Source organism: Rutidosis leptorrhynchoides, chromosome 9 (genome assembly GCF_046630445.1).
Source record: "Rutidosis leptorrhynchoides isolate AG116_Rl617_1_P2 chromosome 9, CSIRO_AGI_Rlap_v1, whole genome shotgun sequence".
NCBI lineage: Eukaryota > Viridiplantae > Streptophyta > Magnoliopsida > Asterales > Asteraceae > Rutidosis > Rutidosis leptorrhynchoides.
Window position 1 is genome coordinate 123,440,743 of NC_092341.1, and position 16,831 is coordinate 123,457,573.

Here is a 16,831-nt window from a genome sequence, read left to right on the forward strand (position 1 = left end):
TCTAGCGAATGTGAATAAGCTAACGATAATGACCAAAGTGCAAAAGTTGAGCATTTAAGGATACCTCTTTTGAATATGCACTTGGAAGGCTCGAATATCTCCAAAATCTTGCACTTGCTAAGAACCAAGTATTCATCTTCTCTTCTTCTTCTACTACTAGCACAAGCTCAATGCAACTGATATGACTACTAAGATACGGCCAAAACAGACGGTTTTATTCGTGCGGTGTCATTAGGCTGTAAGACGTCAGATTCAGTTTGATCAAGGTAGTACACAGTGGTTTCTTTATTTATATTGTGCGGGGCCTAAATTTACTTTTAACTTTCCCATATAAAAACCTGAAAAAGGCTGAAGAAATCTGCCCGAGATCGTAGGGACTCTGATATCGGCTAAAAAATCACGTTTTCACCCCAGTATTAAGGCCCAAAAACAAGAAATATTCGAACTTTATTGGCAAAATATCCACTTCATTGGTTAGAATTGAAGAACAAGTAATTACGAAGGCGGTGAAAAAAGAATCAAGAGAATCAGAGCTAAAACGAAGATTCTAGAGCGAAAACGGTGAAAGACAAGAAATCAAGTTACGATCCAGGAAAATCACGCTGACCAGTCCCACAAACAGCTTGCCATACGGCTTGCCAAACGACCTACCAGTATGGCAAACGGCTTGCCAAACGGTCAGAGTAAATGGGCCCGATAAACGGCTTGCCTGATCAAACGGCCTCCAAAAACGGCCTGCCAAACGGCCTGCCAGCCGTTTGCAGGCAAAAATCTTGTTTATTTAAAGGGTCTTTGTCATTCATTCCAACACACACTTCAATTCACATCTTTCTCTCTCTTGTACAATATTAGTCATACTCTCAAGGCCTTAGACTCCGTGTGGGAAACCTAGTACCCGAAGAAGAACGCCGAAGATTGTATTAGGAGCGGTCTGGAGTCTTGAAGTTGTCACTTTTGTATTCGGAACTCGTTTAATCTACTGGTACATCTATATCTTATCTTTATATAATGTCTTCTATCATTATGTTATGTGATATTGTTGCCATGATTAGAGAGTAGTTATCTTTAGTGTATGCTATGATGTAAGCCGCTATAATGCCGAAATAATATTATGGTCTGTGTATGATGTTGAAATGCTTTTCGATTATGCTTTAAACTCAATCGCTTTTCCAACTAATAGAACGTAGTTATAGGCTCTGTTATTGGGAAGTCACGAACCCCGATTCAGAGTACACTATCTGTGTCACCCCTTGGTAAGAGAAGTCTATCGGATACAACGTAATATCAATTGAGGCACATCGGTTGTAGTAAGTCTATCAAGCTTTGGATTCCGACTAAGGACTCTTTCGTAGTGAAACATCTGACTAGACCCTTAGTACATTGTCGGTCCCAGACCATGCTAGTGTAGTCACCAAGCATATAAACTTCGTACGTGCACGCTGAAGCACAGCGGTTGTTGTAAGCTGTACCTCTGCTAAGTAAGGCCATGGAACCCGGTTAGTGTTGACTAGTACACTGCACCATAATGCGGACTCAAGCATTGCACCCCACTTGAGGGATTCTTAGTTAATTAAGGAACTGTTTGTTTAGACACATAGAGGAATGGACCATTAGAATAACCCACTGCACCATAACGCGGACTCAAGCATTGCACCCCGCTTGAGGGATTCTTAGTTAATTAAGGAACTGTTTGTTTAGACACATAGAGGAATGGACCATTAGGATAACCGAACGTGTTCATGGAAGTCAGCTTGACTTGGCCATGGTGTTCTTTATGGCTGAACTCTTTTTAAGGGCCTAACTATCTTTTAAACCAATCATTAACAAAAGCATTGAAACACATCACGTCTCTCGGATATAGTAAACCATGTATTCTATTATACTTAAAAAAGTTTAGATCACTGTGGAATGTTAATATGTCACCCAACCGAGTCACTCAATTGGATGAGCCGTCTGAATGTGTATGCCTGTAGTCAGACTGCATGGGCATCGGGGGTAAGGGACGTTGCTGTCTATTCAGAATCTTCAGGCCTAACGCAGTACCCAGTGACATGTCTTATGACAGGGGCGTTTAGGACCACTGTAATGAATACAAGGCCTCTGCCTATTCATGAGCTAGCATTCCATAATCTCGGGAGAATAACTGATGAAGTCATAGTATGCAATCACTTTAACCTTATCTGAATTACAAATTTTATCGCATTTACTTTATCTGTCTTATAATTTAGAAAATACCAAAATTAAGTAACCACTACTCCTTCCTAACTATCTTAGGCTTAAATATAGGTTCGATTCTACTGATATCTCAAAAATAAGACTCTAGGTCATAATTCCCTTACTCATACTAAGGACTAGTATGATTTAGGCCCCTCTAAATATAAATTTAAAACGGTACCCCTCCCCCGAGTGGCTGATTCTGGCGCTCTGCGGCCGGACGACACCGCGAGAATAAAACCCGTCCGTTTCGGCCATATCAAGGGAGAAGCTAGTTTTTGGCGCCGCTGCTGGGGAACTGGTATCAGGCAATCCTGCTCTCTATCAAACTTATTCACAAGCATTTAGTCGTGTCTAAGAAATACAATTATACACGAACTTGGTTGTTGGATTTTCCGAACAGTCGCCAATTATATTGGGACCAAAAGGATCCTGCCTCTCCGTAGTCGACCTGGCCACATGGTTTGTTGAATAGTTCGTGTGGAGCTCTGTTACCGAAATACCAGGGAATCAGTAGCCAGAACCAAAAACATATTCAACCACAGGATTGTTAGATTAATTTAGATTACATTAGATTACATTAGAATTAGACTACCTTAGACAAGTTTAGCTTACTCTAGATTACTTTAGAATTTAGTTTATTTACGAAAAATTAAAAACAAAAAAAGGCATTCCCAGTGTATGACCCAAACCCGATCTAGACCAGGGCCGTTGTTATTCGTACATTATCCATACACAATAATCTCTAAATCACTCAAGGAAGCACGAATCAGAAATCGAATGGCGTTACGCATTACTTTAGCAGAAAATACCAAACCCTCGATTGAAGGTTGAGGAGGACCAATCAGATTTCCAGAGATTCAAGGACACTCATTCGAGTTAAAACATTACATCATCCAGCTCATCCAGAATAGCTGTCAGTTTCATGGATTACCGAATGACGATCCTAATTCACACCTAGATAAATTCATATCTCTTTCGACCTCCTACAAATAGCTAGGGAGAAATGTCCCGTTCATATTGATTATAAACGTTCCATATTAATTGATTTCGTCGCGAGGTTTTGACCTCTATATGAGACGTTTTTCAAAGACTGCATTCATTTTTAAAACAACCATAACCTTTATTTTATCGATAAAGGTTTAAAAAGTATTACGTAGATTATCAAATAATGATAATCTAAAATATACCATTTACACACGACCATTACATAATGGTTTACAATAAAAATATGTTACATCAAAATAAGTTTCTTGAATGCAGTTTTTACACAATATCATACAAGCATGGACTCCAAATCTTATCCTTATTTTAGTATGCAATAGCGGAAGCTCTTAATAATCACCTGAGAATAAACATGCTTAAAACGTCAACAAAAATGTTGGTGAGTTATAGGTTTAACTTATATATCAAATTATATTAATAGACCACAAGATTTCATTTTTCATAATACATACAGGAACACTCATCTGTATAAAAATAATTCATATAAAGAACACCTAGTAAGCGACATTAACAAATGCATATAGAATATTCCCAAATATACAGGTACACTCATCTGTATATAAAAATTGAAGTACTAAAGCATCCATAACCTGGATGGGGTTCGTTAGGCCCATAGATCTATCTTCAGGATTCGCCTCAATTAATGGTGACATGACCCGTCCTAATCCATCCGGACGAAGTCCACATCGATTATAAACGATTCACAAAAGTTAATTACATCGTGAGGTACTTGACCTATATGTGATACATTTTACAAACATTACATTCGTTTTTAAAAGACAAACTTTCATTTACATCGAAAGTTGACGGCATGCATACCATTTCATAATATATCCAACTATAATTGAATTAATAATAATCTTGATGTACTCAACGACTCGAATGCAACGTCTTTTGAAATATGTCATGAATGACTCCAAGTAATATCTCTAATATGAGCAAACGCACAGCGGAAGATTTCTTTCATACCTGAGAATAAACATGCTTTAAAGTGTTAACCAAAAAGTTGGTGAGTTCATAGGTTTATCGTAAACAATAAAGTTCATCATTTTGATAGACCACAAGATTCAAATGCAGTACACCTATCTCGTGTACGAAACCATTTTTCATAATGCTTAGCAGAGTAGGTTCATATCCTTTTCTCCCCCGTAGGTTGCCTCGCGATTTTTAAATAATCATGCACAAATCTCGTGCAAAAAACTAATACACATAACCTGTGTATAAAATTCATTCTCTCGATACATAACATTTATTTCGATTTCATTACTCAACATGGTAATCAACCTTAACATATAATGCGCATAAATAATATCCCCAAAACAGAACCTCTCATCTGTATAACATATAAACTTCGAAGTACTAAACACCACGCCCACTAGCTCTTCCGTCTAGTGAACATTCTGGGTGGGGGTGTTAAACCCGGCAGCTACCTTTAGGATTCGCGTGAATTAGGGCCATACCCGATTCTAATTCTTAGGTTACCAGGCAATGATAATCAGGGGAAAATATTCACATCAGTTGGTGGCAATTATCGTGTTCACATAATTCAATAATAATCCACAGAACTTCTGTCTGCATAATAATTCATTCGAGGAATGTTTTGCTTGTGTCTATCTCGTCAAACAGTTATAAAAGCGTCTCATGTATTCGTAGTTCAAAACATATTCAAAAGCATTTAATAAAGCAGTTGTAAAAACAGCGCATGTATTCTCAGTCCTAAAAATGTAAAGAGTAAAAGGGAATCAAATGAACTCACCCTACAATATTTTGTAGTAAAAATATTCATACGACGATACTGAACAATGCAGGGTTGGCCTCGAATCCACGAACCTATATCATTTGTGTATTCATTAATATATATAATCGTAATCGAATAAATATATATTATTATTATTAGTGATATAATTTTTATATTAATAAATTATTTATTTCATTAATTATATTCATTTCATAAAAATATTTATATAGTTAAGTTATGTGTATTAAATATATTTTTATATAGCATCGTTTGTTTGTTAAGTTAATGATAATACTAAAATAATGATATTAGTAACATTAATAATATTAATAAAAATGTTAATTTTAATAAAATGCAAATTTTAAGGTTGATAGATTTTTAATAAAATTAGAACTGATAATATCAAATAACATGATACTTTTAATATAACAATCCTACTTATTACTGAAAACTTTTGATAATAATAATAATCTTAATAATAATGATAATAATACTAAAATATTGATTTAACCATAATGGTACTAAATTTTAAACTTAATGATAGTACTAATATTAATACTAATAATAATACTACTGATAATAATAATAACTAAAATAGTAATTTTACTGCTGGTGTAGTTTTGATAATAATATTAGTAATAACCATAATAATAATAATAATAATAATAATAATAATAATCATAACTGTAATTGTAATCATGATAATGATAATAATTGATAACTAATACCTTTTGTAGTAAAAATAATAATAACCACGATACTTAATGATAATACTAATAACATCAATAATGATAATATTATTAATCAAATTAATGATAATAATAATAATCATACTACTTATATAATTGATAATAATGTAAACTATATTAATATAAATCATGGTATCCATAATAATAATCAACATGATAACCATAACTAATGATAATAATAATAATAATAATAATAATAATAATAATAATAATAATAATAATAATAATAATAATAATAATAATAATAATAATAATAATAATAATAATAATAATAATAATAATAATAACAATAACAATAATAATAATAATAATAATAATAATAATAATAATAATAATAATAATAATAATAATAATAATAATAATAATAATAATAATAATAATAATAATAATAATAATAATAAAGAAAATGAGACTACCTTAAGGGAGACTTCAAAAAAAATAAGCCGAGAATCGAACTTGAGACCACTCGTTAACCCGACCCCCTACTTAACCATTACTCTGCCGGTTGTATTTCTGATTAAACTGGTATCTATTTTCATTTAACCCATTTTCTGTTTTCATCTCCTTCTCCAAAAATCGATTCGATTAGAAGTCATTTAATAACCAAAATAATGATTACAAAACCTGATTTATATTATGGGATTGAAACAGAAACTGATGCATCATTTTTACTTTGCATTAACAGAATCAAATAAAAGTAAATAAGCCGTAACAGTAAAATTAGATGATGAACAACCTTGAATTCGATTTTTGAGATATAGATCGTTTTAGCTCCAGATTTCTAAATAAAAAAGGCTTGAAATCCTTCCTTGAATCTTTATAAATAACCAATTTGACTGAAAACATCGAAACGTATTCAAATTTCTCAATAAGCAAAATATTTGACTTTTGAATACCGATCTTTGACTTCAAATTTAGAGCTTGATAGATAAAATTGGAACCTGAGATTTTCTAGATAGTTTGTATAGAAGGTTTCAAATACAATGGCATTTTTACATTTTTGAAATTCATTTGAATTCAAGGTATTGGTTAATTGGGTTTCAAAACAGAGTGACGAGCAGTGTACAAGTTTTCTTGATTAAAATTAATTAATTAGAACAGGTGAAGATCTGAATTGATAAAGAGAGTATGAAGTTGATTGCGTATGACAAAATTTGGATTAAAGTCTTTGATTTTTAATAATTTGATCGACATGAATTCGTTTTCATCAGTACAAATATAGATAAAAAATAAATAAAGTTAGATTGTGATTCTTCAAAATTTGTACGATTGATTTATGTGTTTAACATTTTCAGAGATAGAAACAAATCTTGTTATTGTTTGATTATGACATACAACAGATTTTGATTATACATCTGCCTATTTATAATTTGTATTAATAAGTAATTAGTATATGTTAATAATACTAATAATTATATAAGTAAATATAATAAAATTAATAATAATGATAATAATATCAAAAATTCTAATAATAAATAATTTTTGATAATAATAATAATTACTTAATTGAAATAATAATAATAATAATTATAATATAAATACTACTAATAATGTTTGTACATATCAAATTTTACATATTTATGTATATATATTTTATATTAAGAATAATAATATTATTTATCATAATATAATACTAATTATAATAATAATACTAATGAAAACAGTTCAAATTTTTGAGACTCAACCTTACATACTTTGCTTGTTGTGTCGAAATAAAATAAAGATTAAGTTTAAATTTGGTCGGAAATTCCTGGGTCGTCACAGTACCTAACCGTTAAAGAAATTTCATCCTGAAATTTGATTGGGATGGTCATGGATGAAAATAAGTATGTTTTCATGACGCATACGAGCTGAAAATTAAAGCATTATCATCAACAAGTAATATGGATAAAATAATTTGTCTATGTGAAGAGTACGAGTGAAGTTATCTTAAAAGAGTGAGATGAGGTAATAAAAGTTCTTCTTAATATTTGACGTAGATATGGTTGATTTTCAGAATTCAAGGAATTTAGAGAAAATCTTTGAAATCTATAAAAGATTTGATTCTTCGAAAATTAAGGAAATTAGAATCTTCTTTGATTAAATGCGATGATCTATCTCGATTGCTCTGTCAGATATTTTACTATAACTCCATTCCCTTCTTTTCCTTGTTTCCACAACTCACGCATTCTATTCTTTCTCCCTCAATTCATACTTTTGTTTCCTCTTCCCGAATTTAAGTCAAACGAATAATGGTCCAGAATTCATAGATATGAAGTTTTGAATGAACATGACTAATGTTCTAAGAAAGAAATGGTAATAGCACAATTTGACTTGTCAGATTACCAGAATTCAAGGGAAAATATAGGACTATCTAGAAAATATGTTCTAGATATGTTTATAGATTATATAAAATGTAAGAGTCGTGTACTATGGCACATGATGACGTTATGGTATGTGAATCATCATGTCTCATTAGAAACTCAGCATGACTTACTGTAATATAATCACGTTGATCAAGTGTCATTATATTATACTAACTCATGCTTCAGTTCCCAACACTACTTCAAAATCATTCATAATTTAAACTCGAAAATTTATAGAATATAGAAACTAACAGTTTCCTTTTATGATATAACACAGATAGCACAGAGAGATAATTAATATCGGACGAGAATATTTATGAAGATATCTTCATAAATATTGAGGATATTTACAATGAAAGATATGATGATATCTTAGATTTTGTAATATCGATGGATGATGATGAAGATTTATTAGTAAAAGTTTAGAGTTAGAAGCAACGCATTTGTTAATGACTTCAGCAGATACTGAATCATTTGGATACTTTGAAGGTAGGTTTAGTCTTTGTGATTTGTCCACAGCCCCCTTCATAATTTCGCATAATCCGCTTTTTGATACTAAATTTTCTATTGAGCGTTCCCAACACTCCATTCTTTATCATCAAACTTTCGACTGTTATGGTCGTTTACAGTTTTTGCTGCTTCATTCAGCTTTTTCAACATTCAGAGTATTGATTCGTAGGCTGGATGCTTTTCAGAATTTCGGAGTGGAAGATCATAATTCTAAGAGATAAATTTTATTCGTATACATATAAGTGTTGATGTAGACATGCTGCGAGATTTCAAAATACTGATTGTTGATTCTCGGTAACTGGTACGGCAATTATTGTTACAAAATGCGAATGAGTATATGATAGGGTTTTAATGAACGAATATAATAGTTCTTCGGAGTGACTTAACTTAATGAAGTTGCTGGTAAGTTTTTTGCTAATATGGTGGGATATAAACAATTCTCCGGTAACGATGATGATGGGATAATCTTAATAATACGGTTTATTTGAATGAAAACTTGAAGTTGATTTGTTGGAGCTGTGACAAAATTTGCTAATTTGAAAATGAATTGCCATGTTATTTTCGGTAATAACAATGCCAAAGGAGCTAGCACGGATACGTGTTAAACGTTTACTCAGGTTCCGAGTATTTTCAGGTGCATAACTATATACATCAATATTTTCTTCCGTAGATGAAGTGCGGTTGGTTCATCCTCTCGATTGAGGTGTTTTCAAGAATCATGAAAGGTTTGAACACAGATTGTAATCGTCAAGATACAAATGAGATCTAATGATAAAATCAAGTGGCAAACTTGAAGAATTGTTTAGTTTCATATGTTATAATCAATATTTTAATTCATTTTAATTGTCCAATGTTGGTAGTCTTCAATTGATAGTCCACAGTTAGTAATTCAATAATTTATATATAGTTTAATATATAATATTCGAATTAATTAATACGTGTCATGACCCGTGTACAGGTCTCAGACTCGATCACAACTCAAAGTATATATATTATTGTAGAATCAACCTCAACCATGTATAGCTAACTCGGGCATTACCGCATATAGAGTGTCTATGGTTATTCCAAATAATATATATATATATATATATATATATATATATATATATATATATATATATATATATATATATATGCGTCGATATGATATGTCAAAACCTTGTATACGTGTCCCGATATTTAAAGTGCGTAAATTAAATAACAAAATTTAAATGACGATAAATAAAATTGCGAGAATCAAAATTGCGATAAATAAATGTAATCAGTTAGCTAGGAACAGTTAACTGGAAACAGTTAGCGTGGATTCTTAACAAAATTTCTCATAGTTAATTTGTTTATTTTTAACAAATTTTATTTTGTCAAATGTTTTCTTCATTATGCCACTTGTTGGATTCTGAGAAGTCAAAATCCAATTATGAAATTGAATGAAAATGGTTATTTTGTGGAGAACGGATTCGTATATCGGTGAATCTAAGTAGGATAGTAAATGATCGTTGAATCAGATTCGAAGAATGTACAGTATAACTTATTAATGTGAAATCTAAATATTCCTCAGGTATTACCTACCCGTTAAAATATTTTCACCATTAACGGTTTGTACAAAAGAATTTTTAATTACAATCTTTATGAAAACATATATACATATATATATTTTCTTCGTATGTAATCATGAATTTAATGAGTTAATATGATATTAATCTCATTTGCTTTTCGGTTTGAGCTAGAATAAGTAATCTCTAAAACTATTAGGAACCACATATTCTTCGCAGAATATTAATGAAGTTATGGATCAATACTTCATCGTTCATTGTTATTGGTACTCTTTGGTATCTATGGTGCGTATGATGTTGATGTTTGATGTCGTAGGGGGTGTATACAAATTAGTATTATTTTTACTAGGAAATACTACAAAATATGACACAAGTTTTATTAATTTATTTACGGATGGGATATACCTAAACCTTGCTACAACACTATAGGCAGTGTACCTAATCGTAGAGTAGTGTAGTTTTTAGTAAGTCCGGTTCGTTCCACAGGGAGCTGGTGATACTTACTATATTTTTAACTAAATTTATACAAAATATATATAATTATATAAGTAGTAATATTATTATAAAAGGGGGGTTTTACCGTTTAATGACCGGTTTGTCGATTTTATATTTTAAGCGTAAAGATAAATGACGATAATTAAAGTGCGTAAAATAATGACAATAAATAAAATGACAGTAAATAAAATTGCGAGTAATAAAATGACAGTAAATAAAGATACGATGAGAAATATAATAAAAGAATTATGCTTATTTAAACTTCCGTAATCATGATGTTTGACGTGTTGATTTTAATTTATTACCATGGGTTAATTTTCCTTTGTCCTGGTTTATTTGATACGTCTATCTGGTTTTTGTCTATAATAGTCCATCGGTCATAAATATAAAGTGCGAGTATCCTCGTCAAATTACCCTTATACCCGAAGTCAAATATTCCAACTGATTAAGGATTTAAATTGTGACGCAGTTATCACTTCTGTCAACAATTACACCAGTTATCACTGTATGTAATCCACCCCTGTTTTAATTAGTTTATGAATATTAATTCATCCACCCCTGTTTTAATTAGTTATCACTGTATGTAATCCACCCCTGTTTTAATAGGTTCGACAGACTCCAATGAGTTGTCACTCAATTAGACAATACCCCCCATCTATTAATAGTCAATAGTTCAATTTCCACAAGTGTCGGTCTTTTGCCCCAAACCTTAATTATGGTCCAAAGTTCAATAACCCCATCTTAATATTTTAGCCTAACATCACGATTACTTCGGCTCAAATAAGCATAATAATAACTTAGTTACGAGACATTAATTTAAAAAGGAAGAACATAACTTACAATGATTATTTATAGCGTAGCGTTACACGGACAGAGTTTCGACTTACACACTCAAACGATCTCTATCATAAATCTTATTATTATCATAATTTAAAATTAAAATTAAGATTATTGTTATATCTTATTAAGTTAACATTATGATAGAGATATAGAATATAGATATTGATAATTGATATAGATATTTGATCGGATAAAAAAAAAGATAGAAAAGTTGATCGAAAAAGGTTCCTCAATTTGATCGTATATCATCGCTTATATAGCGAAATTAGAAATTGAATTTTCATTTACGACCCCTGAACTATGCTCAATTAACAACTTTTTATTATTTAATATTATTCTTATTATGAATTATTTAAATATTATATTTTATTCTTGTGCATAGTTGACTCGTAATTTTTACACCGCTGCGTCGAGCGCTGAAAGTTGGTTCATGCCCCGGTTCCGGATTTTCGAACGTCCTTTCGTACAATTTTATATCTTGTACTTTGCGTTTTGTAACTTGTACTCTTGTCATTTTTAGACGTTCTTCATCAATAAATTGAACCTTTTGAATTGTATCTTGTACATTTGAGCTTTTTGGACGTTTTGGTCTTTCAAATCTTCGTTTTTGTCTTTAAATCTTCATTTTCGAGCGATTTGCGTCTTTCGTCTTCGCACTTATTTATTTAACTATTACAACTAAAAATAAGGAAATTACATTTAAAAACTTTACATATTGGAACGATATTGCTACTAAATATATGTTCATTTGGAACACTATCAAATATCCCCACACTTGAGCGTTGCTTGTCCTCAAGCAATACAGAACTTGAAATAAAAACATACATGAATCACTTTTTTATTCATCACATTTTGTACATCAGTGATTTTGATATAGCGGTATAAACAATGACAGTAATGATGGTTAAAGGTGGGTGTGTCATCCTCAGTTGCCTTGGGTTTAGGTCAACGACACTTGCAATCAAATAGCCGATTTACTTTCGGTTTCCAAAGCAAAGTGCACATTTGAAAGGCGGTTTACAGTCCCACATGACTATAAAAATTTAGATCCTTTAGGAAATAGGATCTTTATGAAAACATTTGATCTTTTGAAAATTCAATCTAGCTTTTACCCTAGATAAGTTTTCTGATTTGATCCACCATTGGTGTTGCAAAATATATTTGTGGATCAATATTTTGGCTAAAAACATTTAGGTTCGTGTAATCCACTGCTATCCCGGTATCGGAAAGCACACATCCAGTTTACTTGTTCCGTATATTACCTTTCGGCAAACTACCGTCCGGTTGTAAAGGAAAGCGATGAACAAGAAACTGTTAAGGCAATGTCCCGTGACATGCAGATGATTATGGTCTTTTAACGTGTCAGATGCTAGAACTATCCTTGGTAGGAGCGATAGTAAAGATCATCCTATGATTTTTCGGTCTGGCACAAGGTCCTGTCTCCGACCATGCTATGCAACCACCTTTCTTACGGTTGACACCCGATTTAGTTCAGGTGACCTAATGAATTCCAGGTGAATTCCTAGGATTTTACGTTCAATTGTAATGAACGCATTGAAAATGGATTTTCAGAAAACAAATCGGTTTGCATTTTTGATCAAAATATTTTCTCGTTCAAGCTCGAGTTTAGATATCATTGAATTCCATGAGTTTGAATTCTCAATCTTTAAGGTCAATCTCTAGGATTGAGTATTATCAGTCTTAAAAGCTGATTTTTAATCTTTAAGGAGATTATCCTTTTCTGGGGATCTGATTCATTAGTCTTATCAAGCTAATTTGCACGGTGCCTCCCCATTGTACGAGATAAATCCTTCTCATGGTTAGGATAAATCTGACCACTTGGCGACCCTGTTTGATGCTGAGGTCCGTGGATTTCCTGCTGATTTTAGAGATGACTTTTCTAGATTTTTCGTCAACCTACAGCTGGTCTGGACGACAACTTCATGACCTAAATCAAGAAGCGCGTGTCTTTTTCGGAAGACTTTACTTCCTTTTAATGATGGAATTGATTCATCGTGTAGATCCATCTTTCTTTCAAATGTATTACAGTAAACCGGGTAAAACTGATTAGTATCGTCCAAAGCAAAAGTACCTGCAATAATCTTGTACAAAAATATGTGATATATGTTTTAAATTGAATAACTTGGTACATTCTTCCCACACTTAGTTTCTTTCTTTGCCTTTTTATTTTCTTCTATTTCATTTTAAATGAATTCAAGCGTTTTAGGGTGTTTCTCAATTTATGTCCTTTTCGAGGTAATGATAATTTCGGTATTATCACCTAGTTTTCATCGTTCATAAATATGTATAAACATGATTTTGAGTTCATTTAATTGAAAATTTTTCAAATTTTCACAAAATTTGGCAAATAAACTAAGTGTAAACCCGAGAGAATTTATAACCCTTCCCCACACTTGAGATCATGCAATGCCCTCATTTGCATGAAATCAGACTATAATTATAAATTCATGAGGGTGATTAGTGTAGAAAAGTGATTAAAAATACCCAGTTTGTAAGCATATTATTTTACATCACATTTGATATTTTGCGCCTTGTCATCAAAATTAGTAGCTTTTTGTTGAACTTAATGACAGTCTTTGAAAGTGCGCTGTTTTACCCTATTGTGTACATAACATAAAATACAAACATATATACATATTTTTGAAGTTTGGTATATAACCCCTACGTTCAAAAATTAATATAATTTTTTATTTTTTTTATTTTTTTTTTTTTTTGCATACTTTAGATCAATAAAATTAAATGATAACAAAATTTGTCGCCCCGCCCTCGGGTAAAGCAATTTCGGCTCAACGACCTAGTCTTTAACTCACGACGAATTTTAGAAATCATTTTTTAAACTTAATGAATTAAAGTAAATTTTGTTTTTAAAAACTTAAATTAAAATGCATATTAATTTCATAAAAAAAAACTACAAAACAAAAATTCAGAATGGAGGGAGAAAACTAGTTCTTTAGTGTCTGCTAGCGGAAAAGACCAATCGGGTTCCATTCTCGGAACTACACGAGAACAGAACAACTAACTCTAGATAGCATTTTCTTTTTAGAACATTTGAATCTCCCCACACTTAGGTAGCCGTGGTGTCAAAATTGTGATTAACTTCATCGTTAATTTCTCTTGGTCCATAATCAACTTGCATATCCGTGACTTTTTCTTTAAGCCATTGGTCGGATTCCTGTGTAATATCCACAATTTCAACTAGTTTCTCCTTTTCTTTAGGTGATAGATTGGATACTAACCGGTTACATAACTTAAAGTTCCCCTTGGTTCTAGCATCGCGAATCCGTTTAATAAGTTTCTTCATTGAACTATTAATAACGGGATCATTTAATTTCGTATCAACAACGGGGTTCTTTGTTATCATGTCATCATTAGGTGTTACTTCATTTTCCCCACACTTAGGCGTTTCATTATTGCTAAGTATTACCGTTGGAGTTGGTAAAACAACATGGTTCTTACCAATCATTTTTGCTGGTTCAACGGTTTTGGCTGGTGGAGGTTTAGATTTTCGAATCATAAAGGTGATCGATTTGTCACCACTTTTAAGTGTCATTCTTCCATTTCCTACATCAAATAACGCCCCGGTGGACGCTAAGAATGGTCGTCCTAAAATTAGAGGAATGTTTGAGTCCTCTTCTATGTCAATGACAATGAATTCGACTAGAAAGGTTAAATTGCCTACTTGAATGGGTAGGTTGTCAGCAATTCCAACTGGGTGTTTAATGGTTTGATCAAAGAGTCGAACACTCATATCCGTTGGACTTAACTCACCTACTCCTAATCTCTTATATAATGAAAGAGGCATAACACTTACACTTGCACCTAAATCTGCTAGTGCATCATACATAACACAATCACTAAGTAGACAAGGAACAATAAATTCACCCGGATCACCTACCCTAGGTGGAGGTTTTGGTGGAACTGTCTTCACCGGGTTTATATTTACGGCTTTTGTTTCTTGCACTTTCTTATTCTTTTTCTTCTTCTTCTTTCCAGAAGTATCACAATCTTTATTACCTATCACTTGCTCATACTCAACTCCTTTTCTTGGAAACGGGATGGGTGGTTTGTATGGTGCCACCACTGGCTTTACATACTCGGGTGGTGGTGGTGTAACTTCTTCATTGTTACTCTCATCTAAAACCTTCCCATCTTCTGGTGCTGGTTTTTCAGAATTCGTTGAAACCATATTAACATTCTCATTCCGAGGATTTACTTCAGTATTACTCGGTAGCTTTCCTTGTTCCCTCTCACTCATCATGCTAGCAAGAGTACCTACGTGTTTTTCTAGATTCAAAATGGAAGCTTGTTGAGTTCTTAATGACTGATCAAACCTCTCATTCGTTTGAGTTTGAGTTTCAATAAATTGTGTTTGAGATTCAACTAGCTTAAATACAACTTCTTCCAGATTTGACTTTTTCTCTTCGGTTTGTTGTGGTGGTTTATACAAGCCAGGTCTTTGTTGATTGAAAGTGTTGTTTTGAGTTGGTTGGTTATTCGGACCTTGTTGGTTATACGAGTTATTGTCGGGTCCTTTTGGATTGTAAAGAATGTTTTGATTTCGATTGAAGTTTAGCTTTGGCGGTTGATAATTATTTTGATAATTATTTCCAGGCCTTTGGTTCATATAGGAAATATTCTCTCGTTGTTCCAATGTTGGTTCAATGTGACAATCTTTCAATAAGTGTAGTCCACCGCATAGCTCACAACTGATTCGTATTGCGTGAATATCTTTATTCATCTTTTCCATTCGTCTTTCGAAAGCATCTATTTTTGCTGAAACGGAATCAAAGTCATGGCTAGAATCGGCTCTAGCCACTTTAGATGAACGAAAAATATCTTTTTCTTGGTGCCACTCATGCGAGTGGGAGGCTGTGTTATCAATAATTTTGTAAGCTTCAGTTGCGGTTTTCTTCATAATGGAACCACCAGCTGTTATGTCGATGTCTTTTCGTGTAGCAACGTTGACACCTTGGTAGAATATTTGTACTATTTGGTAAGTGTCTAAACCGTGTTGAGGACATCCTCTCAACATCCTTCCGAATCTTGTCCACGCCTCATATAATGTTTCATTTGGCTTTTGCGCGAACGTAACAATTTCTCCTTGAAGTCTCACGGCTTTAGATGCCGGAAAGAATTGTTTAAGAAATTTTTCAACTAAAACATCCCATGTGTCAATCGCCCCTTCAGGTAACGATTCTAACCAATCTTTGGCTTCTCCTTTTAAAGTCCAGGGAAACAACATGAGATAGATCTGCTCATCTTCCACTTCTCGGATTTTGAATAGTGTACAAATTCTTTTAAACGTACGAAGGTGTTCGTTAGGATCTTCATTCGGTGCACCACTGAATTGGCATTGGTTAGTTA